Raw genomic sequence first — 27,592 nt, forward strand, 5'->3', positions numbered from 1 at the left:
TGTCTGATATAACTATCAAATTAATATCCTTCAGTAGCTCCCACATTTTCTTAATCATAATATATAAACCCCTTAGCAGACCTGATTTCATGGTAAACTTTTCTTCCTCTACCCCACCATTTTTTTTTGGCTCTATTGAATTTTTAGAGCTTCCACATACCCAACTCACTCAGACCCCTTGTATATTCACACATTCTTTTCTTGGTGCTCTGTGAGCAAATCTGTAGTTCCTTTGTTTAAGCCATTCTCCAAAAGTAAATTTGCTGTTATTTATTCCAAGAGGACTTTCATGAATCAGCCAGTTCCTGCTTAGGAGATAGTTCAACATAAATCACCAACCCTCTATTTTTACTTTGATCTTGATAATTATAATGGATTTCCACATTAAGGGTGAGTCCCTCAAAGACTAAGAATTTCTATCTGACAATTGCTTTTCTCTTGTTGATATGGAACTAGTTCTTTTCATCAAGACTTTTTGTGTGTAAGGAACAGAAACATAGATTTGTTCAAGTGAGGTGGGATTCATCGCATAGATACAAAAGCTAATTCACAGATGCTTGAAATGAAACACACCCAGACACCATGGAAATGGAGTTTGAAATGAAACTTGTCTCTCTTTTCATCTTTCAGATTCCCAAGTGATGCATAAGCATGATATTTTCATCTTTACTTTTTCTCTGTCTCCTTTTCTGCTCACAAAATAAAAAGGAAGATTTTTAATTTGAGAGAGGAAGAGAAGGTAATGAAGCGAGAGAAAGAAAGAGCTATAGAAGAGACCACAGGAGAAGCCTTTCTGCCTAGTACCACTGAATGGGCTATTCTGATATCATGGGATAATAAAACTTTCACAATCTTCCCACAAGGAAGGCATCCTAGGAGTATCTCCTCTTCCTGGTGCCAGAGCTTTGTGCTTATTGCCTATCAAAATTCTATATACGTAAAATTCCTAGCAAGATTATGCTGTCTGATGCTTGGGATGATGATTTAAACCTGAAGAATAAAGTTCAATTTAACAATGATTATAGGGCCTGATCTACAATGAGGCCAAATCTGACCTGGCAATGAGGGACAAATGGAAACTTGGCTGCAGGATGATTCATTCATCTGCCATGTGTTCAAAGATCTTGATCAATAAAAAGAGAATAAAATCAAGAGGAGTAACTAGTGTCAGCCTGAAACCAAAATAGATAAAGCCAAGAGGTCATAAAGAAAGGTTCTTAAGCATTATTGCCGATAGTAACTGTCACAGGAGACTCTGCTGGAACTATACCCTCCAAAGAGGGCCCCCATTTCAAAACAGGGATGTTAATTAGATATGATACTTAGTATTGTCACATTTAATGCTAGAATCTATATATACTACCTACAGTGAGGTGCTGAAGAGGCTCTATAACCTGTTTGTACTTGAGAAGCAAGGATTAGGACTGGGAATAATGACCTGAAATTTGGGAAAAAGGAAATAAAAATAAAATAGCTGTAAAATTTGGACATTGCCACCTTAGACTGGCTGATGTGCCTGAGAATAATAGCCATTTGTGATGGACTGCAGGAGACAGAGTAGTTTACTTTTAGGTAGCCCACCATAGTACATATAGCTCAGTGTGTGTTGCCACTTCTGGAACATTACAAGCTCACCTCTGGCTATTTAAGAGTTACTAACCATACTGTCTGATAACTAGAATGTTACTCTAAAACTGTACCATCTTGTTATCAAGCCACCTTGCTTCCAGACCCTTCTGGAGAAGCTATACATGACTGATTATAGGTTACTGAACAAGTGTGCTGTAGCAAGCTGAATATGACCCATGTTGAGACTTCAGATCTGATATTTTCAAGGATGGAAATAGCGTCAGAGCCAGAGGAAATCAAAAGTTTGAAGTACAGTAGTAATTTTCCAGGAAACTTTGGAAACAATAGCATTGCTACCAGGTATCTTAGCCCATAAGACTGAACTCAAAGCCCTCACCCATGCCTTATGCCTTACAGGAGGTAGGAAAGTAAACACAAGGTCTATAAGTAAGAAAAATATTTGTGACCATGGTTTCCCAAGGGATATAGAGGGAAGCTGTACTTTGGGCCTTCCTTGGGTTCAAGGAAGACGGGAAGAAATTAACAGAAGTCTGCTAGTTTCTCAAACTTGATTCATAGACTGATGTAGCTTCCATTAGTCTGATTACTTATTATCTACCTTTATTCTAATAATAGGGTTGGTTAATGTGATTCTGCTCATTAATACACTGACAATGTGTCTCAAAATGACAGTGTCACACACCCAGATTAATTCTATGTCTGACCCACTAAGTCTTCATCAATGGTTCTACTGCTGGTTGAAGACTGAAAATTTTCTGGTAAAAAAATTACCAATTTCTGTGGCTTTTGTTACAGGTGTAGAAATACTAGGATGCTGTTGTCTTTATTGCTGCTGTGGAATGGTGACACATCTTCAAGATAAAGCTGTGAAGATACTGGCTGGTCCAAATGCTATCATGATGTAGAGGATCTCCCCAGCTGCAGCTGGGACTAGAAAGTTTCTTGACAACTTTCTTTTCTATAATCCTGAAAAAACCCAACTTCATCTCTTAACAGCATGAAGTAGTCAGATGAGTCATTGTTCCTGTTTCCCAGAGAAATGTAAGGTTATAACTGACAGCGGAGTATATGTAAACAGGTATAAAATAAGTGGACAATTTTTACCTCTTAAAGGTAAAGCTGGGAAGCTGATTCTTCAGGACTAGACTGCTGGATTCCTACTTGCCCAGGTCCTGTGGCACAAGCTGCTTTCTTATCTCACCTTCTCCAGAGCAGGAGAACCTTATCAGGTTAGATCTAATCTAACCACCTGCAGGCTTAAAGGAACACTATGACAAAACAGAAGAAATGTATTGCCATCGCTTTTATACGTTGTACTTTCTGTTTCCTCCTTCCAATTGACACATTCCTATCAATTTCCTATTTCTTATTTACTGATTAACATCAGATTCCATGGTCATTTCCTCTGGGAATACTAAAAATTATTCTTGAGAGTCAACTTTTCTAAAAAGATCTATTTATTCATTTTCTTAGTTTTAAAAATGTTTGACTAACATGCAAAAGTTGTAATTTTTATGGGGTACAGTACAATATTTCAACACACACTGCATAAACCAACAAATCAAGCAAACAGTCTTTCCTTTTTCTCTTTTCTTTGTGTCTGGAGTTTGCTAACTCCTCTCTTCTAGCTACTTGTAGAGTAACTAGTAAATTAATATTAGTTATGGTCACTAAGCTGTGCCATAAAATGCTAGAACTTGTTACTTCAGGTTAGACTGTGTTTTGGTACCCTCTATCCACCCTTCTTAAATCTTCCCTCCCACCCTTTTTGGCCTTTGTTAATCGCTAGTCTAAGTTCAGATTGTCTATTTTTTTAAATTTCCACATATGAAACAGAAAATATACATTTTTGTGTGTGTGTCTAGCTTATTTCACTTAAGATAATGATTTCCAGTTCCATCCATCTGGCTGCAAATGTCAACATTTCATTCTTTTTTTTTAATGGCTGAATGATATTTCCTTGTGTATATATAACACATTTTATTTATCTATTCATCCATCCGTGGATATATAGGTTGATTCTATAACCTGGCTCTTGTGTCTAGTGCTGGAAGGAACTTGTGAATGCAGGTATCTCTTTCATATGTGGACCTCACCTCCTTCAGATATATATCCAGAAGTGGACTAGCTGGATCAAATAGTAGATATAGTTTCAGTTTTTGGTGGAATTTCTATACCATTCTCCTTAATGGCTTACTAATTTACATTTCCACCAACAGTGTATAAAGGTTACACTACCCCAACATCCTTGTGAGCATTTATTGTTTTTTGTATATTTTTTATTTATTTTTATTTAGGTTTCCACATAACACTTCACCTGAGTCAAGTATTCTGAGGTTTACACAGTAGGCATATAAGTATGAACTTGTCTATGTGTATGTAAGTATGTATATGTATATGTATATATATATTAATTTATGCACACATCAATCTATGCACACTCACACACAGGAAAACTACTGTGACTGACATTAATAATGCAGCCAGAGTATTTTTTTTTTTAGATTTATTTATTTATTTGAAAGAGTTACACAGAGAGAGGAGAGGCAGAGAGAGGGGAAGAGGTCTTCCATCCTCTGGTTCACTCCCCAACTGGCAGCAATGGCTGGAGCTGCACCTATTCAAAACCAGGAGCCAGGAGCCTCTACAGGGTCTCCCACATGGGTGCAGAGGCCCAAGGACTTGCATCATCCTCCACGACTTTCCCAGGCCAGGGCAGAAAGCTGGATTGGAAGTGGAGCAGCCAGGACTTGAACCGGCGCCTATATGGGATGCGGGTACTGCAGGTGGCAGCTTTACCTGCTACACCACAGCGCCAGCCCCGGATCAGAGTCTTTTATTTCCCTGCCCTCTTGGGAGTAGGCTGGGCCTGGGAGTCTCTGTGACCAGTGATGTGTGAGTGGCAGGAGGTGTGCCACTTCCAGGCAGAAGCCCCTAGAAGCCATCGGAAATTGCATGGCATATGCTGATGGGGAGGCACCCACATGGACACAGCCCAGGCTGGCGAACCCTCAAGAGAGGTACCCTGGAATGGACATAGGTGTGACTGGAAATGGGACCATGATTTGATGTTGGGTATATAGAGAAGGACACTCAGGAAAGGGGCAGGTTTGATCAAAGACCTGGAAGATGTGAGAGAGCAAGTGAAGCATCTCTGTGTTGTAGTAATCCGCCAAGAGATGGTCGAATGTGTAGAAGACAGTCACTTTTTTTTTTTTTTTAACACATTAGAAAACAGAGACAGTGGGGTGGGAGTTGTGGCTCATTAGGTTGAACCACCAAGCAGTAAGAAATGCAAGCAACTCCACATGAAATCTTATTTCAGGATAAAATAAATGATAAATGATCAGGTTTTTCTTTTTGGTTTTAATAAACAAGATTTAATCCAAGGAAATAATTTGCTTAAATGTTTTAGTTCGATGATTTCCTGTTATTAACCCTGCTGAAGAACATAGGCATGGATGGCTGGAAGGCTCTGGAGAGTGAAGGAAGGAGCAGATGGTGAGTGTGAGTGGTGGGAAAGGAGAGTGGGGAGCGAAAGGTATACAGAGAGCTGCTGGAGGGACCCCAGAGCAGGGCACAAAAGAAGGCGGAGCTTGCTTTCCCTGCTGGCCCCCAGCCTCACAGCCTACTTTCTTGACCAGCCAGCCGTCCCCACCTCCCAGTGTTCAGAGGATAGGTCGGGCGGCACCCCAAGGAGCTTTCTTGCTTAGAGGCTAGGAGCTGGCAGTGTCGGGAGCACTGTGCTGAAGGTGGGTATGGTTTACTGAAATTTCACACAATCGGGTGCCTGTGCACGCAGACCTCAATCTGCCCTCACTCTCACCCCAGCTGCTGCTCGTCGTCTGTCTTGCGTCACCGTGTGCTGCCAGGAGTGTTTGTCTTAACCCCACAGGCTCCTGAGGACCATGGAGCCACGCTCCTGTCATCCCCCTCCTCGAAGAAGGCCGTGTCTGCATTAGCAATGCAGGTTCACTCTGTGCCTTCTGTGGCTAAGGACTAGAAAGAGCTGGCGGCAGAGGGGTCAGCGGGGGCAGCACGACCCGGAAGTGATTCAGGAGCCTCGGTCACAGCAGCCCACCGGGTTATAACTCTTAAAAAACACATTTTCAGTAATCCCAGGCACTGTGCTCCTGCGTTACCCTGCGCGGGGGAGACACCTCTGTCATGCACGGCCTCGTCTTCCTGCCCTGCTCACGCAGCGGCGGAAAGATCAGAGGAAAACCTCTGGGCGCCCTACGCAGGGAGACGCAGCGCTCAGCCGCCCTGACCAGCGTCTGCCTGACCAGCGTCTGTCTGACCAGGCTGTCGGCCATGTTGCTACGGTTTGTCTCCGCCTGAGGTAAGCCGTGATGGGCCTCCGGGTCCGTCAGTTTCGTTGGCCGTCAGTCGCAGCCGTTTTCTGTCATGGTTTTCTGGGCCTTGTTTCTGATTCGCGATGGTTCATTCCTAAGCCTGCACCGGGTGCTCTCTTTGCTGATAGGAAAGGCCACCATTTCCCGCCACCTCTGATGACACCCGCACCTTCCTTAGGAATTGGAGCAAGTGCAGCAGAGGTGGAGGACAGAGACTCCGAGCCTCGATTTCCCCAAACCCTAAAAGCTGAGATCACCGAGGTCGGAGTCCATGTGGCGCCTCTTCACCAGCATCGGCGTGGCGTCCCCGCCCGCCCGGGAGCAGGACACAGTGCCCTTTTTTGTCTCTTTGACAGCCATTCTAAGTGGAGTGAATTTGACGCCACATTGTGGTTTTGATTTTCCTTGTCCTGATGGTTAGTGATATTTAACATTTTTTCATGTGTTTGTTGGCTCTGTATTTTTTCTTTTGAGAAATGTATAGTCAAATCCTTTACCCATTTCTTAACTGGATTTTTAGACAAATATTGTTAAGCTTTTAAAAAAGATGTATTTATTTGAAAGGCAGAATTACAGAGAGACAGAGGCAGAGAGAGCGAGAGAAAGAGAAAGAAAGAGAGAGATCCATCTTCCATCGTTCCCCAAATGGCTGCAATGGCCAGATCTAGGCCAATCCAGGCCAATCCAAAGCCAAGAGCCAGGAGCTTCTTCCATGTCACCCAGATGGCAGCAGTGGGTCAAGGAGTTAGGCCATCTTCCTCTGTTTTCCCAAGTGCATTACCAGGGAGCTGGATCATAAGTAGAGCAGTCAGGACTTGAACCAGTGCTCAAAGGGAATGCTGACACTGAAGGCCCTGGCTTTACCCAGTATGCCACAGCACTGGCCCCTATTGTTAGCTTTTTGAGTTCCTTATATATTGTGGATATTAATCTTTTTTCAGATGAATAGTTCACAAATATTTTTTTCCTATCAGTTTTCTGCGGCCAGCGCCGCAAGGCGGAGGATTAGCCTAGTGAGCCGGCTGGTGATGTGTTTCTTAAGAACTGAGAGTGGACATCCTTGCATGGTTTCAGATCTTAGAGGAAATATTTTTAGCTTTTCCCCATTTGATATGAGATTGACTATGTATTTGTCACATATAATATTTATGATGTTGAGGTATATTTCTTATATATATATATAGAGAGAGAGTTTGTTCAAGGTCTTTAATCATGAATGGATATTGAATCTTATTGAATAGTTATTATGGACCTACTGGGATGATCATATGATTTTTATCCTGCTTTCTGTTAATGTGATGTATTACATTTATTGATTTGTATGTGTTGAACTATTCCTGAATCCCTGGGATAAATCTTACCTGGTCAGAGTGTTTGATCTTTTTTGATATGTTCTTAGATTTTTTTTTGCTAGTATTTTTGAGAGATTTTGCATTTATGTTCATTAAGCATATTGGTCTGTGGTATTCTTTTTTTTTTTTTTAAGATCTATTTATTTATTTGAAAGTGAGAGTTACACAGAGAGAGAAGGAGATGCAAAGAGAGAGAGTCTTCCATCTGATGGTTCACTCCCCAATTGGCTGCAACAGCTGGAGCTGCACCGATCCAAAGCCAGGAGCCAGGAGATTTTCCAGGTCTCCCACACAGGTGCAGGGGCCCAAGGACTTAGACCATCTTGTACTGCTTTCCCAGGCTGTAGCAGAGAGCTGGATAGGAAGTGGAGCAGCCAGGACTGGAACCAGCACCCATATGGGATACTGGCACTGCAGGTGGTGGCTTTACCCCTAAGCCAGAGCACCGCCCCCCTGTAGTGTTCTTTTTATGCTGTGTCCTTTCCTGATTTCGGAATAATGTAATTCTGGCATGGCAGAATGAATTTGGAAGAGTTATCTCTCTTTCAAGTTTCTGGAATAGTTTGAGGATTGGTACAAGTTCTTTAAAAATTTGGTAGAATTTGGTGGTGAAGCAATCTGGCCCTGGAGTTTTCTTTGTTGGGAGACTTTTGATTACTGATTTAATTTCCTTACTCATTATTGTTCTGTTTAGATTTTCTGTATCTTCAGTTGTTCAGTTTTTTTAAAAGATTTATTTATTTTACTTGAAAGAGTTACATAGAGTGAGAAGGAGAGGCAGAGAGAGAGGGGTCTTCTATCCTCTGGTTCACTCCCCAGATGGCTGCAAGCTGTGCCGATCCAAAGCCAGGAGCCAGGAGCTTATTCCAGGTCTCCCACATGGGTGCAGGGGCTCAAGGACTTGGGCCATCTTCTGCTGCTTTCCCAGGCCATAGCAGAGAGCTGAATCAGCAGTGGTGCCATATATGGGATGCCGACATTGCAGATGGTGGCTTTACCCGCTACACCACAGTGCTGGTTCCTGGTTTTGGTAAATGTTTCCAGGAATTTATCCATTTCTTCTTTTTCCAATTTGTTGACATATAGTTGTTAATAATCCCTGAAGGGACTGGGCATTTAGGCTAGTGATAGCATCCAGGTTCCTGGGTTTGATGCCTGGCTTCATATACTAGATTCAGTTTCTACTAATGCAGATCCTTGATGGCAACAGTAATGGCTCAAATAGCTGTGTTCCTACACACATTTAGGAGACCTGAATTACATTCCTGGCTGTCATCTGTTGTCCCAACCCAGTCCTGGTCGCTGTGGGCATTTGAAGAGTGAACCAGTGGATAGGAGCTTGCTCTAAGTCTGTCTCTCTGTATCTCATAAACAGACAAATATAGGAATAAATAACTATCCAGGGTGCCATAATGTGAGGATTCTTTATAAAGTTCTTGGAAAATAAAATGAAAAAAATAAGAGACAAATTTATTTTTAAACAAGTCTTCAAGAAATTTTGTATCTATGTGTTATCAGTTGTGACATCTCCTTTTTAATTTCTGACATTATTTATTTAAATAACTTTTATTCTTAATTAAAACTTTATATCAGTTTTATTTATCTTTTTAAAAAGCCCACTATGCATGCAAGTGTAAAGCTGGTTTTGTGATGATGAATTCCTACAGCTTTTGCTTGTCTGGGGAAGTCTTTGTTCCTTATGAAAGATAAATTTGCTAGGTAAAATATTCTTCGCTGGCAGTTATTTTCTTTTAGAACTTGAGATATATCATTTCAGTTTCTCTGGGTCCGTAAGATTTCTTTTGAAAAATCTGTGGCTAATCTAATGGAGATTACCTTAAAATTGACCTGATGCTCATTTTTTGGGGGGGCTACTTTACAATTCTCTATGAGAGTTTGACTATAATGTACCATGGTGAAGATCTTTTCTGGTCATGTCTGTTTGGGGTCTTACAGGCCTCTTGTACTTGGATTTCCATAAATTTCTCTAGATTGGGTAGCTTTTAAGCTCTTTTGTCATTGAATAGGTTTTCTAAGCCTTTACTCCTCTCTCTGCCCTCAGAAGGTCCCACATTTTGAGTATTTGTTCGTTTAATGGTATCCCAAAGGTCTTGGGGATTTCTTTCATTCTTTTTATTTTCTTATCTTTTTTTTTTTGGAAGGGGGAGGCTGACTGGAATATATCCTCAAGTTCAAATGCTTTTCTTCTGCTTGATCAGTCTGTTATTGAAGTTTTCAACTGTATTTTTTATTTGACTCACATCTTCATTTCCATGATTTCTGTTTGGTTTCTTTCAAACTCTCTTTCTAGTGAATTTTCTCATTTATACCATGCATTGTTTTCCTCATTTCATTCAACTGCATGCATTGTTTTATATATCTTTGAGCTTCTTACTAAGTATTCTTTTAAATTCTTTATTAGTTATGTCATCCATCTCCTTTTTTCTTTTGGAATCTGTTACTAAAGTATTGGTTTTTTTAAGGGCATCATATTGCTTTGCTTTTTTGTATTTCCTGTGTTCTTATGGTTTTATTTGCACATATGCTGGATTAGTTCTTTTGATCACATTTGATGAGCGGTTTTCTTGATGAAAAATTTTTCTTGAAAATGTGTCTTCAGGTGTCAGTTTAGTAGGCTGTTTTGGTTTTATTTCCAATTGGATGCTGTAGTCTAGTTTCCCTGTGTCTTCTTTCACTGCAACTGATGTTAGCAGCAGTCAGTGCATAGGGTGCTCCAATTAGTGTCCATAACAGCCTGTAGGGTAATTAAGGTTTGTGGTCCCTGGTGTGCCAGACCTCAGTCTACTGTGACTGGGATTGTGGAAAACTGGCTCAGAGACCTTGAGGTGTCATTTAGGTGCTTGCATTGATCACAATAGCATTGGCTCAGTCTGGCAGGGACTCCCATCTCCATAGTGCCAGCCTCTATTTCTATGCAATTTCTTGGTACTTGCATACCTTTTATTTCCCCAAGCAGAAAATTATTCTCTCTGTGTTATTCTCATGCTGCCTCTGGTTCAGGGAAAAATAGAATCAGCAGCCCTGTGGCCACTTATGCAGCAAAGCTGGATCACAACCAGAGCCCACAGCCTGTCAAGACCATGGCAGCGGGAGTAGGACCAAGGCTTACTTACTTTTTTTTTTTTTTAAAGAGTTATTTATTTATTTGAAAGAGTTACACAGAGAAGGAGAGGCGGGGCGGGGGGTGTCTTCTATCTGCTGGTTCACTCCCTAATTGGCTGCAACAGCTGGAGCTGTGCCCATCTCAAGCCAGGAGATCCTTCTGGGTCTCCCACACGGGTGCAGGGGCCCAAGGACTTAGACCATCTTGTACTGCTTTCCCAGACCATAGCAGAGAGCTGGATAAGAAATGGAGCAGCCAGGACTCCAAACCGTGCCCATATGGGATGCCAGCACTGCAGGTGGCTGCTTTACCCACTACGCTACAGCGCCTGCCCCAAGGTTTACTTTCTATAGGCTATCTGCTGCTGGGGTGAACTTGTGGCCCAAGGCTTCAGCAACCAGCCACAGCTGATTGCTGACCAGAAAATAAGCCCAATAGACTGGGGTCAAGTGTCTCCATTTGGGACTGGGGGCAGGTCCAGATATTCCATGCACAGGCACAGGCCTAGGGTCAGGAACTACAATAATCTGCCCAGGGTCAAGAACTACAAGAATCTGCCCAGTGATGGCTTTATCAGATACAAGATGCAGTTTTTACCTTAAAAATTATTTATTTATTTATCTATTTGAAAGAATGGGAGAGGGAGGGAGGAAAGAAGGCAGAGAGAGGGAGGAAGGAAGGCAGAGAGAGAGGGAGGGAGGAGAGGGAGAGGAAGGGAGAGGGAGGGGGAGAGAGAGAGAAGGAGGAGGAGGGGGAGGAGGGAGGAGGAGGGGGAGGGGAGGAGGAGGAGGGGGAGAGAGAGAGATTTCTCATCTGCTGATTCACTCTGGAGCCAAATGGCCATAACAGCTGAGGCTGGGCCAGGCTGAGACCAGGAGCCAGGAACTCCATCCTCGTCTTCCCTATGGGTTTCAAGGGCCCAACTATCATGGCCATCTTCTGCTGCTTTCTCAGGTGCACTAGCAAAGGGCTGGATTGGAAGTATAGCTGCTGGGACTTGAACTAGTCCTCCACAGCCTAACCTGCTGTGGCAAAATACCAGCTCTGGAGATGCAGTTATGTGCTCACCTAGTGCCATACTCTCCACTGTCTCAAACCTTGCTCCTTTATGTCTGCCCATTGTTTGTGGAGGAATTGTGAAGTCAGTCTCTTAGTCTAAGCCAAACTGAGCTGATTGCATCTGCACCGCACAGCTACAAGGCACCATGCTGTCCTGCAGATGCACACCAAACCTGTGAGAGTTCGGGGGTGATATAGGCCAAAACTCTTGTTCATCTTATGAAGGCACATGTCTACATCTGATGGCAGGGTAATCTAAAGTCTTTGTTATACTGGCCTGGAGTAAGTGCCCTCTGGTCTCTTATCTGGTAATGGATCTCACCATAGTGGGACTGGCACTGAGCTTCAAGCCATAGTCCTGAGCTCACTTTTTTTGCCTTACTTTCATGTGGCAAAGGCAGTCCCTTGGCCTCCCAGGCTGATACTAAAATGACTCATACCTGAATCTCACAATACTGAACTCTGCAGAACTTCAGGGTACATACCAGGTCTACAAAATGTTGGTGGTAATACAGGCTGAAATGAGTCTATCCTATTGGGGTGCAAGTCTCCACCTAATGCTGGGGCAGATCTAGAAACTGTCAATGAACACTGGCCTGGAGATAGAGGCCTTTGGACTTTTTCTGGTGCTGGGTCTCATGGAAGAAGGTGTAGCACAGCTTCAAGGCAAAGTCGTAACTTTGCTTTCCCTGCTTACTCTCCAGTGGCTAGAGTCTTGCTCTATTGTTTGCTGGATATTGGGGGAGGGATGGTATATGTGGGCCCCTGTCCACCTGGCTACAAAGGATGCAAAGGCTCACTCTGAATGGTTGCCTAGGGCCAGAGGCTGGGGCCTTGATTGACTCTAGATTTAATGTAACAGGTTTGAAATTGAGTTTCAAGTTTGAAGTCTGGGCTTTGTTCCCTCCTCCTTTAAGCAGTTGATGTCTCTCTGTACTGTGCTTAGAACTGAAGGAGTGGTGATGTGGCAGCTATTTCCTTCCCACCTTTTTCAATGTATCCTTTTTATTATACAAAAATCAGGCACTTTGGTCTCTCTCCCAGACTGCTTATCTCTTGTAAAGCTGTCTCTGTGGGAGACATTCATGGGGGAGCATCTTACTCAGCCCCAACTTTGTTCTGCCTTGTAAACTTCCATATTTTTAAGAATAAAAACTAGTGAAGTCAAAATTTTCACTATCATTTCACTCTCATTCAGTTGCATTGTCATATGTTGTCTTAAATGGAAGAGAAATGATTAAAGACATTCATATACTTTCTTTTTTATTTTTTTCATAAACTTTGATTTACTGTGGCTATAGTAATGAAGTTAGTTATAACTCCTTAACAGTTTTGTTATTTGGGAGATTATACATTATTTTAGTCAGATATTACCAGAAAAATAGTTTCAGTGAAATCTGTTATGGGAGCAAGTTTTCAGTGTTCACGTAGTATGATGTGTGTTATGGTGGAATTAAGGCTGAGAACTTCTGACCTAACTCATTATTGCCTGGAGGAACCTGAACCTCTAGATAGGATGGGAAGTCCTGCTGTGGACAGGGTGGATGTTATTGTTCGAAGAACCATATCTTTTCATAACCACTCTTTCTCTCTATGTTCCAAAACTAGCATTAGAGAATATGACTTGTTAACAAGATTGGTACTAGAGGGAAACCTGTTCCATTTCCATTCCAGTTTGTATAAGTCACAAGGGGTCATGGTAAATAAACCATTTCCTCTAAGGTATAATAATTTCCTTGCATGGCAAGTAAAGGCTGAATAGCATGGACTGGTAACAGTGCTATCATTTCCCTCTATAGGATAACTCATCTTTTTCATCGATATAGTAACCATGGGACTGTAGTGGGATAGGATTCACTGTTCTCTCCTTATTGGAATGCAATTCATTCTTGTAGAATAGTAAATGCATTTCCTTTAGGATTTATTTATTTATTTGAAAGGCAGAGTGGCAGCGAGAGTTGGAGAAAGGAAGGTGGCGGGGGTGGGGTGGGGTGGGGAAGAGAAAGAAAGAGTCTTCCATCTGCTGGTTCACTCCCCAAATGGCTGCAATGGCTGGGACTGGCCAGGCTGAAGTCGGGAGCCTGGAACTCCTTCTGGGTCACCTTTGTGGGTAGCAGGGACCCATATTCTTGAATCTTCTGCTGCTGCTTTCCCAGGTGTATTAGCAGGAAGATGGATTTGAAATGGAACAGCTGGAACTAGAACCAGAGTCCATATGGGATGCAAGCGCTGCAGATGGTGGCTTAACCCATTGCCTGCCCTAGCAATATATATCTAAACATTTATTACTATTAGACTTATGATATAAAATATGCTTTCTGTAGAAAATATAGACACACACTTCAAAAAAAAACCAAAATTTTCTGTACCTTCATAATCCATAATTTATGATTTCTATTATGTTGATTTATTTTAAGTATTTTTGCTATGTCTATTTGGAGTTCCTTTTTATACAAGTAAGTTCACATTGCAATGGAAAGTTAAAATTTATCTTGCTGACAATTAGAAGTGAAAATTTTGATAAAAGGAAAATGAAAATTTTCCAATAAAATTTCAGTGTTTTACTCAAGATTAACAGTTGTTCATAAGAAATCAAAGACAAGGACACATTATGACAAAAAAAAAAGGACAAACATTACTCTTTTCAGTAATCAAATCATTGCCTCTTGATCAGTGACAAATCTAGACACATTTAATCTTCCTACTTCTTGGATAAGGGTTACCAATTCCACCAAATTGTGCTCCATGATAACATCCAATCAAGAACTGGCTCTTGCTCCTGACATGCTTCTTTAAAATCACCCAATACAGTTTGAACTCTATATACGGCCCCTCAAAACTTCCCATTGTTGAGATGTTCCTAAATTTTTTTTCAGTGTATTCATCCTTGTGGCAGCAATCTAAATAAATCTAACATTGTGCAGTATTAGTAATTTTGTTCAGGAGGTTTCAACAGTACCCGAGGTTTTATGTAGACAAAATTTCTGCTTATCATTTGGAGTTCTTACTAATGTCACCTTTAATGCATTTGTAGTAGTCTGTTGTTTGGGCTTTCGTTGTTAGAAATGTATTTTGTTTGCTTAACTTTTTTTTCTTTTTTTCTTTTTTCTTTTTCTTTTTTTTAACAGGCAGAGTGGACAGTGAGAGAGAGAGAGAGACAGAGAGAAAGGTCTTCCTTTGCCGTTGGTTCACCCTCCAATGGCCGCCGCGGCCGGCGCGCTGCGGCCGGCACACCACACTGATCCGATGGCAGGAGCCAGGTGCTTTTCCTGGTCTCCCATGGAGTGCAGGGCCCAAGGACTTAGGGCATCCTCCACTGCACTCCCTGGCCACAGCAGAGAGCTGGCCTGGAAGAGGGGCAACCGGGACAGAATCCGGCGCCCCGACCGGGGCTAGAACCCGGTGTGCCGGCGCCGCAAGGCGGAGGATTAGCCTATTGAGCTGCGGCGCTGGCCTGCTTAACTTTTTTTTTCTATTACAAATATCATTTTAGCGTTTAAATATTTTCCTAAATTCTACTTGTTTACTTAGATTATATTGATATGTATTTTACTGTATAAAGGGAAGGGACATAATTATGGTATTTTATGCACATTAAATTGGTTCTAAAAGAATATTATGCTTTAAATATCAGCTAGTGACATGTGAATACCAACTTTATTGTACTTTTACCAGCATGGAGAGTTGTATATTTTAACAAATCATTATAAGTTTGACAGATAAGAAAAAAATGCCTTACTGATCTTCAAATATGAATTCCTGTGATCACTGAAGCTTCTTGACTACATGTTACAAAAGGGTTTCATTTCCAGAAATACTCCAAACACAATGTACTCATTTGGTTGGCAGGTAATTTAGTCTTAGGATTTACCTTCCTAATTTTATGCCTCTAAGTCCTGGTAACTATAATAGGAAAAGCTTTAGTTTGTACTTCATATGTAAATACTCATTTAATTCTGACAATCCTAACTTATAGGTACCATTTCACATGAGATAACTGAGGCACACAGAGGATAAGCGACTTGCCTAGATTTCTTCATTCAGCTGAATGTGGGGTGGGAGCTCAGGATTTAGGGGAGAGATGAGGGTTCCAGTAGGTGAAGAGAGGTGCAAACTGCAGATATGTTCTTGTACTAGGTTTTAGCATCTGTTCTGGCAGCATCTGTCTGTCTCTCTTTCTCTGTCTCCCTGTATTTTTTTTTTTAAGATTTTGTTTATTTATTTGAGAGAGAGAATCAGAGACAGAGAAAGGAAGATATTTATTTGAGAGGTAGAGTCAGAGATAGAGAGAGGGAGAGACAGAGAGAAAGAGAGAGAGATCTTCCATCCACTGGTTCACTTCCCAAATGGCCGCTACAGCCAGAGCTGAGCTGATCTGATCTGAAGCCAGGAACCAGGAGCTTCTTCCAGGTCTCCCACATGGATGCAGGGGCCAAAGCACTTGGGCCATCTTCTATTGCTTTCCTAGGCCATTGTAGAGAGCTGGATTGGAAGAGGAGCAGCCAGGGCATGAACCAGTGCCCATATGAGATGCTGGCATGGTAGGTTTAGGCTTAGACTGCTATGCCTCAGTGCCAGCTCCTCTTTGTTAACCAAGTATTCTTTTTTTTTTTTTCCTGCCTGAGCTGTTGCCAGCTCTGTATGACCTGATAAGCCTCGTGCTCCTCTTCTCTCTGAAAGCAGAAAAGCTGTATCCTCTGTCTTGATTAGCTCTACTGGGATTCAGTACATTGCTTTACATGACAGACCTCTTTATTAAAGTTTATAAGCATCCCAGATGTGGTGGTGGTTCAAAGGTTGAGAGGACACAGTGTCAACTTGCTCCTAACACACTGCTCCTACTAGCTTCCATTCTCTGGAACTACCTCCTTTCTTCTCCGGGAATTCATTTCAGTCACTGTCTCTCCATTAACCATCACCCCAAAATGTATTAAAACAATAGCAGTTACTTATTATGGTTACTGTAGGTAAAGAATTCAGGAAAGGCTTAGCTAGGTGTTTGTAGCTCCAAGTGTCTCACAAGGTTGTAGTGGTTAGAGACAACATGAAACTCATATCAGAGGCTTTGTGACTCAATTTTTTATGCCTAGCATGAAAATTCTGAAAGATTTGGAGGCTGAAATGTCTGGAATCCCTTGATGTCTCCTTCTCAGTGTATTCCCTCCAGTATGATGGCTTCAAAATGATTGGGCTTCTCACACAGTGTCTTTGGGCTCCAGAGGCAGAAGGAGAAGACAGAAAGAAATAGAATGTCCAACGTGTTTTACAACCACCACCAAAGAAACCGGTTTTCACCCCAGTTCCACCTTTAAATAGCCACGTCCCATTAGCCTGGTCTGTAGGGTGTGAACCTTGTATGTGGGTTTAATTTACTCCACAGAAATCCTGGCATACTTAAAATCAGGCTTATACCTCAGCTTTCACTTGGTGAAGCTGAACATTTGCTGAGAGTTAAAGTTCCCTGAACATTGTATTCCTGATGTGTTTCTCTTATAATGTCAAGGGAATTCTTTTGTCTGATTTCCCTGATTGATCTTCAACTCTGATCCTGCTAAAATAATATTTTATTGTAAAATGTGGACACTTTACAAATACATATGTATAATGTGTATGTATAAATATATACATATATAAATGTATTCCAGTATAGTCTCAGTGTTGTTCTTTAACATCTCTTACTACTTCCTAGCTTGCTAAATTTGGATCTCAACATTGTTTATATACCTTTTCTATATGAATATTAAGATAATTGTCCTTCATTAACTCACTGTTGGTGGGAATGCAAACTGGTAAAGCCACTATGGAAGGCAGTTTGGAGATTCTTCAGAAACCTGAATATAACACTACCATACAACTCAGCCATCCCATTCCTTGGAATTTACCCAGAGGAAATTAAATTGGCAAATAAAAAAGCTGTCTGCACCTTAATGTTTATTGCAGCTCAATTCACAATAGCTAAGACCTGGAATCAACCCAAATGCCCATCAACAGTAGACTGGATAAATTATGGGATATGTACTCTACAGAATACTATACAGCAGTAAAAAAAAAATGAAATCCGGTCATTTGCAACAAGATGGAGGAATTTGGAAAACATCATGTTGAGTGAAATAAGCCAGTCCCAAAGGGACAAATATCATATGTTCTCCCTGACTGGTAACAACTAACTGAGCACCAAAAAGGAAACCTGTTGAAGTGAAATGGACACTAGGAGAAACAATGACTTGATCAGCCCTTGTCCTGACTGCTGATAAACAACTTACTACTTTACCCCTTTTAGTATTTTTTGTCTACTTAATACTATTGCTTGAACTCTTTAATAAACACACAATTATTCTTAGGTGTTTAAAATTTAACTGAAAAGTGATCCTTGTTAAATATAAGAGTGGAAATAAGAGAGGGAGGAGATGTACAGTTTGGCACATGCTCAATCGGACTTACCCCAAACGGTAGAGTTAGAAATGTGCTAGGGGATTCCAATTCAATCCCACGTACCAATGCCATCTCACTAGTCCAGCTGATCAGTTTTAGTTCACAATTGATCATAATGATAGGACTAAGAGTCAAAGGGATCACATAAACAAGACTAGTGTCTGCTAATACTAACTGATAGAATTAAAAAGGGAGCGAATGATCCAACATGGGAAGCGGGATACACAAGCAGACTCATAGAATGGCAGATGTCCTAAACAGCACTCTGGCCTCAGAATCAGCCCTTAAGGCACTCGGATCCACATGAAAAGCCTATGAAGTATTTCAGGCATGGAAAGCCAAGACAATGTGGGGAAAAAAAAGGACCTAAATGGAAGATCTCTGTGAGTGAGATCCCAACGGAAAGAACCGGCCATCAAAAAAGGAGGTACCTTTCTCTGAAGGGAGGAGAGAACTTCCACGTTGACTATGACCTTGTCTAAATAAGATCAGAATCGGCAAACTGAAAAGGCTTCCATAGCCTTGGCAACTCATGACAAGAGTGTAGGGTGATTTCTGACGCCATAAACAAGAGTGTCAATTATTAAATCAACAACAGGAGTCACTGTGCATTTACTCCCCATGTAGGATCTCTGTCCTTAATGTGTTGTACTATGTGAATTAATGGAATAACTAGTACTCAAACAGTACTTTACACTTTGTGTTTCTGTGTGGGTGCAAACTGTTGAATTCTTTACTTAATATATACTAAATTGATCTTCTGTATATAAAGATAATTGAAAATGAATCTTGATGTGAATGGGATGGGAGAGGGAGCAGGAGATGGGAGAGTTGTGGGAGGGGAGGGAAGTTATGGAGGGGAAAAGCCACCGTAATCCAAAAGCTGTACTTTGGAAATTTACATTTATTAAATAAAAAAAGATAATTGTCCTTGATTTGCCATACTTATTGTAAGCAAGTTTTTTCCTATTGTTGTTTTTAGACCTGATTTCATTTAGTTAAAGTTCATTTAAAATATTTTCTTCTCGGCTGGCGCCGCAACTCAATAGGCTAATCCTCCGCCTGCAGTCACCCCTGGTACTAGTTCCAGTCAGGGTGCCGGTTCTGTCCCGGTTGCTCCTCTTCCAATCCAGCTCTCTGCTATGGCCCGGGAGTGCAGTGGAGGATGGCTTAAGTCCTTGGGCCCTGCACCCGCATGTGAGACCAGGAGAAGCAACTGGCTCCTGGCTTCGGATCAATGTGGTGCGCTGGCCACAGCGCGCTGGCCGCAGCAGCCATTGGGGGGTGAACCAATGGAAAAATGGAAGACCTTTCTCTCTGTCTCTCTCTCTCACTGTCCACTCTGCCTGTCAAAAAAAAAAAAATATTTTCTTTTCTGAGGTCAAATTTTCCTATAGGAAAGTACTCAGCTCAGATAAAAATATTTCACATCTCCAGAGAGCTGCCTTTTGCCCACTTTAGAAAGTGTAAATTTTCTAAATTTTGCCACCAATTTCATATTTACCACCCTAAATTTGTTTTGCCTGTTTTGAATGTCATTTAAGTGAAATCACACACTGTACATTTGTTCTTACTTCTTTTACTTAGCCTTAAATTTGAGAGATTCATTGATATTATTGTGTATGATGGTAGCATATTCCTTTTTAATTCATGTTAAATACTCTAACCTATGAGTATCTCATAGTATATTTATGGATATTTATTGTGTATTTATTCATTTGTCTCCAGTTTTTGGCTATAAATATTGTATATATGTATTTTTGATATATATATGTATATATGTATGCATTCAGTTCTCTCAGTTAAATTCCTATAAGTGGAAATGATAAATCATAGAGTATATCAATATTCATGTTTAATATATACTACTAGAGTTTTTCTGATGGAACTATACCAATTTATACTTTTATTAAAATTTAGTTTATTTACATTCAGGACAATAATTTATATTAGTTTTTATATTATTGGTCAGTTAGTTGGTCTTTATAATGGGTTTTTTAAAACATTTTTTAGGAGCCAGTGTTGTGCCATAATGGCATAAGCCATCACCTGCAAATTCTGGTATCCTATATATAGGGTTCAAGTCCTGGCTGCTCCACTTCTGATCCAGCTCTCTGTTAATGCTCCTGGAAAAACAGCAGAAGATGGCTGATGCAGAAGATCTGCACCCATGTGGGACACCAGGAGAAGTTTTTGGCTCCTGGCTTCGGCCTGGCCCATCTTTGGCTGTTGTATCCCTTTGGGGAGTGAACCAATGGATAGAAGATCTCTCTATCTCTCCTTCTCTCTCTCTCTCCATTCTCTCTCTCTCTCTCTCTAACTCTGCCTTTCAAATAAATGAAATAAATCTTCTAAAAATATAAAACTTTTTTAGAAGATTTATTTATTTGAAAGGGAGGGGGGGGAGAGAGAGAGAGAGAGAGAGAGAGAATGAATCTTCCATCCATTGGCTTGTTCTCCAGATCCACATGGTCACAACAGCTAAGGCTGGGCCAGTCTGAAACCAGGAAACAGGAACTCCATCCAGTTCTGCCATGTTAGTGGAAAGAACCCAAGTACTTGAGCTGTAATCTGCTGCCTTTTAGGTACATTAGCAGAAAGCTGTATTAGAAGAGGTGTCAGGAAACCATCCCAGGTACTCTGATTTGGAATTTGGGCATCCCAAGTATATACATATTCCTTATTGCAGTTTTAATTTGTGCTTACTGGTAATAAAATATGTTGATTTACTTTCAATATATAGGCCATTTGATTAACTATTATAAAATGTCTTTTTTCAAAAAGCTTATTGTTTTAGAAAATTTCTGTTTATGAAAATTTGTTTATAAAATAACTTTAATAAAGTAAAAAATATTTTTGTTTATGGAAAGATTGTTAAGATAGTATAGAGATTTACTGTGTACTCCATGCCTAGTTACCCCATCACTTTTTAAAAAGAAAATTATTTATTTATTTGAAAGGCAAAGTTACAGAGAGGTGGAGGCAGAGAGAGATAGAGAGAGATCTTCCATCTGCTGGTTCATTCCCCAAATGGCTGCAATGGCCGGAGCTGGGCTGATCGGAAGCCAAGAGCCAGGAACTTCTTCTGGGTGTCCCATGCAGATGCAAGGCCCTAAGCACTTGGGCTGTCTTCTACTGCTTTTCCCAGGCCATAGCAAAGAGCTTGATTGAAAGTGAAGCAGCCAGGTCTCAGGTGCCCATATCGGATGCCAGCACTGAAGGTGGCAGCTCTAACCAGTATGCCATGGTGCCGGCCCCTAAATTACTCTATAATTAACATCTCATCTTAGTATCCTGAGTTTGTTATAATTAATAAACCAATGTTGATCAATTTTTAAAAAAAATTATTTATTTGAAAGAGTTACAGAGAAGTAGAGGGTGAGAGGATGAGAGGGAGGGAGGGTGAGAGGGAGGGAAGGATGGAGGAAGGGAGGGAGAGAAAGAGAAAGAGAAAGAGAAAGAGAAAGAGAGAGAGAGAGAGAGAGAGAGTATCTTCTATTCACTAGTTTACTCTCAAGTGGCCACAACCGCCAGGGCTGAACCAGTCTGAAGCCAGGAACCAGGAGCTTCTTCTGGGTCTCCCATGTGGTGGTAGGAGAACATCTTTTGCTGCTTTTCCCAGGTGCATTAGCTGGAATCTGGATTGGAGTTGAGCAGTGGGACTTGAACCTGTATCTGTGTGGGATGCTGGCACTTCAGGCAGTAGCTTTAACCCATTATTCCACAGTGCTGGACTTGATGCATTATTGTTAACTATTGCCCATAGTTTATTCATATTTCCTGGTTATTATTATTTTTTTTCTGTTACAGGTTCCCAACCAGATTTTTATATTTAGTTTATCATGCTTCCTTAAGCTTTTTTGGGCTGTGAGAGTTTCTTAGATTCCCTCTCTCTTTTTTTTTTTTCCAACTTGTATTTAATAAATATAAATTTCCAAAGTACAGTTTTTATGATTTGGTACTCACACATCCTATTTGAGAAGTTATTGCCTTTCCCCAAATTATGAGCATAAACCCCTCTATTTTCTCTTAAGAGGTTCATTGTTTTAACCTTAAAATTTAGATTTATAGTCAACTTAGAATTGATTTTTGTGCATGGTGTGAGGTAGGGATTAACATTAATTTGTTCTCCCATATAGATGTTTAGCTAACAATGAATCATTTGCAGAGAAGCTCATTCTGTTCATTAAATGTTAGTAGCACAATTTTAGCTTTTTAAAATAATAATATATTCAAGTGATTTAAAAGTCAAAATTATATTAAATGTCATATGTTCCTACATTGTGTTCCTACAATGTGTTCCTGCGTTGTGTCCATTCTTTCTGTTTTCAACATCATGGGTAACTTTTTTTGTTTACAGTATTTTGTGGAAATTAAACTAGTATAAGTACTTTGCTATGCCCTCTCCCTTTAAACATGAGGCTACTGTTCTATGCCTTGATGTTTTTCTATTGCAAACACAGAAAACAATTTAAAGCATTATTATGGTAAAGTTAAAATATATCCCAATGTGTAGAGTAATGAACTTCTTAAGGGCCAGTCTACAACAATAATCACCAATTACTGGCTACTGTTGTTTTATTGTCTTCTATTTAGTAACACTCATCTCCCAATGCAGTTGGATTATTGTAAAGTCAGTCTTCGATATTCATTCCTAAATAAAAGAACTCTTAAAATATATAAACACCATATCATTAGCATTATGTTTTTAGATGTAATCACTTACACAAATTTGTTGATTTGGGATTTCTGGTTTCTTTTGTTACTTTCATATATTCCATTTATTTTTGCCCTGATGTCCTTTCCTACTACAATGTTAAATAGTTATACTCTGTACAGTGCCATGAGTCTTTAGAACATGAAAACTTTGGAAAATCATGTAATTTAACTCTGTTATTTTACAATTAAGGGAACTGAAAGGCAATGAGATTAAAAAGGATTTCTCAATGTCTTGTGAGCAGTTATTGACTAAGTTTAGAATAAAATGTGTCTTCTAATTAATTAAATGCTCATTGTACTACTACTCTCCCTCTTCGTGTTAGGTTAATTTTAAATAAAAGTCAGACTGAATCCAATAAAATTCACTACCCACTTCTCAGTATAAGTAATTTAGGTGCCTTTAAAAAATTGCCCTGGTATCAACCAGACTATTTATAAAAGCCAGAATCTAAGCTACAGAACAGAGACCCTTAGAGGAATGAAAATGACACATGGCGTAAAGTGGGTCCTACCAATGGCTAGGAGCCTATCACCTCACTTTCCAGGACTAAATGCAACTCAACACTGTAGGACATTGCAGGAAATGCCCATTTCCAAAGTGGTTCTTTAGAACTTAGTATTAATTTAATTTTTGAGAATAATTATACAGATCATGCTGTGTGTACAAATATATGGCTTTTATTCTGTTGTTTTCTTTGCTTGGAATGAACTTATTGTTCATCTCAGATATTCTCTGTAAAAGGACACCTGTTCCAAATTTTATCGTTTGACTATGCAATATTATTTGATGCCTCTGTAGCACTGTGACATGTCTTCATTATTAAGAAGGGAATTTTTTAAATTAAATTATATTCATTTTCTTAATTTTATTCTTTACACTGCTTTCTTCAGTTTTCATTTACGGAAGAAGAGGAAGAAAAAGCAATGGTAGGAGATGCAAGAATCAATCACACAAACACAGATGCATAGTCTTTGAGAGGAATATATATGTGTCTTTGTGTTTTTCCTGGTGAGGTTAAAATTTGAGAATCCACAGTTGCACCTGTAAGCCTTCTTTTCAGTGAGAAAAATGGAAGCTGACATCTCAGGGCAATTCTTTGTCAGAAATATACATCTGCATGAAGAGAAGAGAGTTAAAAATTTAATCTGCAAAGCTATTTAGAGAGTGGATAGGCCTTGACAGGCCTCCCAAATGTATTACAAGAACAAGAAGAGTGAAGTTATGAAAAAAAAGCTGTTGCAGCAAACAGAATGAAACTAAGCTTTCTTGACAGAATCAGTTTGCCAAATGACTTCAAAATTGTATTGTCTTGTTCTTTTTTTTCTTAAATATACTCTAATTTAAATGTGTAAGAATAATTTTTAGGGTTTACTTGGGACCTTAAACGATCTCTGTGGTAAAGGCACAACAGTTATATATATAGCATAATTTTGAAAAAGGATATATGAAACCAAATTGAAAACTATCAAACCATCATGCAGCCAGAAAAAGTAACAAGGATTCTTGAGGCATCTATGATGATCTGACTGATAATTGTCAAAATATCACTTCATGCCTAAAGTATTGCTTGACGTAAGTGATTACAGTAAAGTATTGGAAACCAATTTCCAAAAATATAACAGATCAATGCCACATTGTACTCTATTCATTTGTATTTTACATAGGAGTTTTGAAAGTTTACCCATATATTCTAACCACTGTTCATCAATGTTACAGGGCAAATGGCTGTTTAAATTTTCTGTCTTATATTATTAACTTTCTTTGTCTTTTAAATTTATATTTTCTCCCCTGAATTCTTAAACAAACACAGATTTATTTATTTATTTATTTATGCATTTATTAATTTAACAGGTAGCAACTGGGGAAGTTAGATCACCCTTTTTAAGGGGCTAACTTGGCTTTAGAAAAAAATGAACCAGAGGAGCAAGTGGCTACAGAGTAGATTCAGCCTGGTCATACTGTTAGTCAAATGTAGTGTGTGTTTGTGGCTGTGTATACTTTTGTATATTTGTATATTTATAGAAAAAAGATTGTAAGAGATCAAAGACCAAATATGAATTGTGATCATCTCTAGGGGATGGGGACAATTTTCCTCTAAATTTCTGTCTGTCTCTTTCATCTGCTGGTTTATTCTCCAATGCCCACAACAGCTTGTACTGGGCTGGAATGAAGCCAGGAGCCCAAATCTCAGTTTGAGTCTCCCGTATGTGTGGCAGGGACCCAAGAATGTGAGGTACACCTGTTGTCCCCCAGGGTGCACTTCAGAAGGAAGCTGGAATTAGGAACAGAGCCTGGACTTGAACCCAGGCACTCTGATATGGATGTGGGAATCTCAAGTGGCATGTTAACCATGCCTACTCCATTTATTTTGCTAAATATATATTTAAAAAATTTAATATATTATTTATTTTAATTTTATTTGAAAAGCAGAGAGATACACAGAGAGGGAAATAGAGACAGACAGCAGCTCTAATTTTTTTTTATCTGACTAGGCCTCAGCCTAGGCAAGAGCACGCTACTTACTCTGGAAGCATCCTTCCCATTAATATTGTAGAAATTTTTTTCCATTAAAGTCTTAACAACTACTGAAGCATAACTTTTAAGTCCTATGATGTACATCTATCTTAAAATGTTGCTTTAAATCTTTAATATCTAGGGCCTAACCAGGTTTTCTGATTTGCCTTTAAAGTATCAACTTGTTAAATATAAATTCTGATCCTTTGGCCCCTCAACTCATCATATATCTACTTTTCATAACCTATCATATTCCTATCATATTCTTTGTTAGTGAGTTCTTGGCTGTCTTGTACTCTGTTAAGGTATATCTGATGAAATAGAATGATTGCTAGTCACACTTTAAAAGTTTTAATGGTTGTTTGTTGCAAACATTTTATTTCCCCTTCTTCAGTGTATATGGTAGCAATTTATGCCTCTATTGCATTTTCCCAGTGCATTGTGAAATTAGCTGTGGTCCTGTGCCTGCCTCTGCCCAGAGAGATGTGACCAGAAGAGACTTGTTCCATTTCCACAAGGTGGCTGTAAGGGTGAGGGCATAATTTTCCATGTTCCCTTTTCCTTCTTTGAAAACCTCGGAAACACACACTAGGATGCATTTTCTATCAAATCTGCATTTTGTTTGCTTGCTTGCTTTTTTTTTTTTGAGATAACATTTTTAATTCACATTATGGTCAAAGGCTTAATATCCCTCTACATAAAGAGTTCAACAAGTAAACAAAAACCTTTTTTTTTTTTAAAGATTTGTTTATTTCTTTGGAAGTCAGAGTTACACACAGAGAGACTGAGATGCAGAGAGAGAGAGAGAGGTCTTCCATCTGCTGGTTCACTCCCCAGTTGGCTGTAAACGACTGGAACTGCACCGATCCGAAGTCAGGTGCTTCTTCTGGGTCTCCTATGTGGGCATAGGGAACCAAGAACTTGGGCCATCTTCTGCTGTTTTCCTAAGCCATAGCAGAGAGCTGGATTGGAAGTAGAGCAGTCGGGACTAGAACCGGCATGCATATGGGATGCCAGCACTGCAGGCAGTGGCCTTACCCACTACACCACAGTGCCAGCCCCCAAGTAAAAATTAAAAAGACCAAATTTAGTAGAATATAGGCAAGGGCTAAAACTAATCAAATGAAAAGATGTCAATTTCACTCATACACAGTAAATTCTTTCTTTCTTTCTTTCTTTCTTTCTTTCTTTCTTTCTTGGCAATGCAGAGTTAGACAGTCAGAAAGAGACACACAGAGAGAGTTATGGACAGTGAGAGAGAGACAGAGAGAAAGGTCTTCCTTCTGTTGGTTCACTCCCCTAATGGCCACTGCAGCTGGTGCTGTGCCAGTCTGAAGCCAGGAGCCGGGTACTTCCTCCCGGTCTCCCATGCGGGTGCAGGGACCCAAGCACTTGGGCCATCCTCCACTGCCCTCCTGGGCCACAGCAGAGAGCTGGACTGGAAGAGGAGCAACTGGGACTAGTACCCGGCACCCCAACCGGGACTAGAACCCAGGGTGCCGGCACTGCAGGCAGAGGATTAGCCAAGTGAGCCACGGCGCTGGCCCGAAGTAAATTTTAAGATAATTACATGTCTTTAAAACTATAGAAGTATGTCATTCTTAACAATTTGACAAAGACATGAAAGTTTGACAAAGCCATTTTTTGCAATAATACTGTTACATACAAGCATTCTTTTTTGTTTATTTTTGGTATACATATATGTTTAATTTCAACTCCAAAATATAAGGGAGACCATGTAGCATTTATCTTTCTGTGTCTAGCTTATTTCACTCAAAATTTTGTCCTTGGGTATAAACCCATAAGACATGAACACTTGTATCAAAGAAATACTTGCACCACCATGTTTGTTATAGCACTTTTCCCGATTCCAAAATGTGGGATCAGACTTGCCTTTTGAGTATTATAGTTAGTTCTTTGTTTTCCCAATATCTGATGACACCTGTTGACCATTTAGTATGGTAAATGAACTTACTTTATGTTAGGCTACCAAGTTTTGGGGGTTATCTGGTATCACAGTACAATCCACTATATATTCATTAATACACTATGGTTTCAGTTGCTTGGAACCTGGTTCATAGGGAGAAAAGTTTTCAAATCTCATTAGATACTGAATTTTATCATTTACTGCTATGTCTAGCAAAGCAAGGTGTCAGGTTAAACCAAAAGAGGATTTAGTCACATAGGTTAAGGAAGCAGACTCAGATTATAGATTTTAATTGGGGGAAACCAGGGGACATTTTGTCTGCTGCCAAAGGTGAAGGCAGAAGCAGAGGCCCAGCTGCCTGGTTATTCCAAATATTTATTGTCAATTATGAGATTGATTAATCATAAAACATGTGCAGTTTTGTGAAAACAGGATTTTATGATGAGGGAGTTTAAACATAGTGAAACAGAACAATGGAGAGTTCTGGTGTTTACAAGAAAGATGTGTTTGCTTGGAAGC

General features: G+C 40.0%; 1 long non-coding RNA gene across 1 annotated transcript in view; it reads left to right on the forward strand.

Annotated features, from left to right (window-relative positions):
• The first annotated feature begins 5,268 nt into the window (after positions 1 to 5,268).
• Positions 5,269 to 27,592, forward strand: part of LOC103349776 (uncharacterized) — a 231,861-nt gene continuing 209,537 nt past the window's right edge. The window contains exons 1-2 of the long non-coding RNA XR_011389007.2: positions 5,269 to 5,932; positions 25,582 to 25,676. This is a non-coding gene — a long non-coding RNA (uncharacterized LOC103349776). The remainder of the gene's footprint in view (positions 5,933 to 25,581; positions 25,677 to 27,592) is intronic.

The sequence above is a fragment of the Oryctolagus cuniculus genome, chromosome 5 (genome assembly GCF_051225735.1).
Source record: "Oryctolagus cuniculus isolate XC-2025 breed Fujian yellow rabbit chromosome 5, ASM5122573v1, whole genome shotgun sequence".
Classification (NCBI taxonomy): Eukaryota; Metazoa; Chordata; class Mammalia; order Lagomorpha; family Leporidae; genus Oryctolagus; species Oryctolagus cuniculus.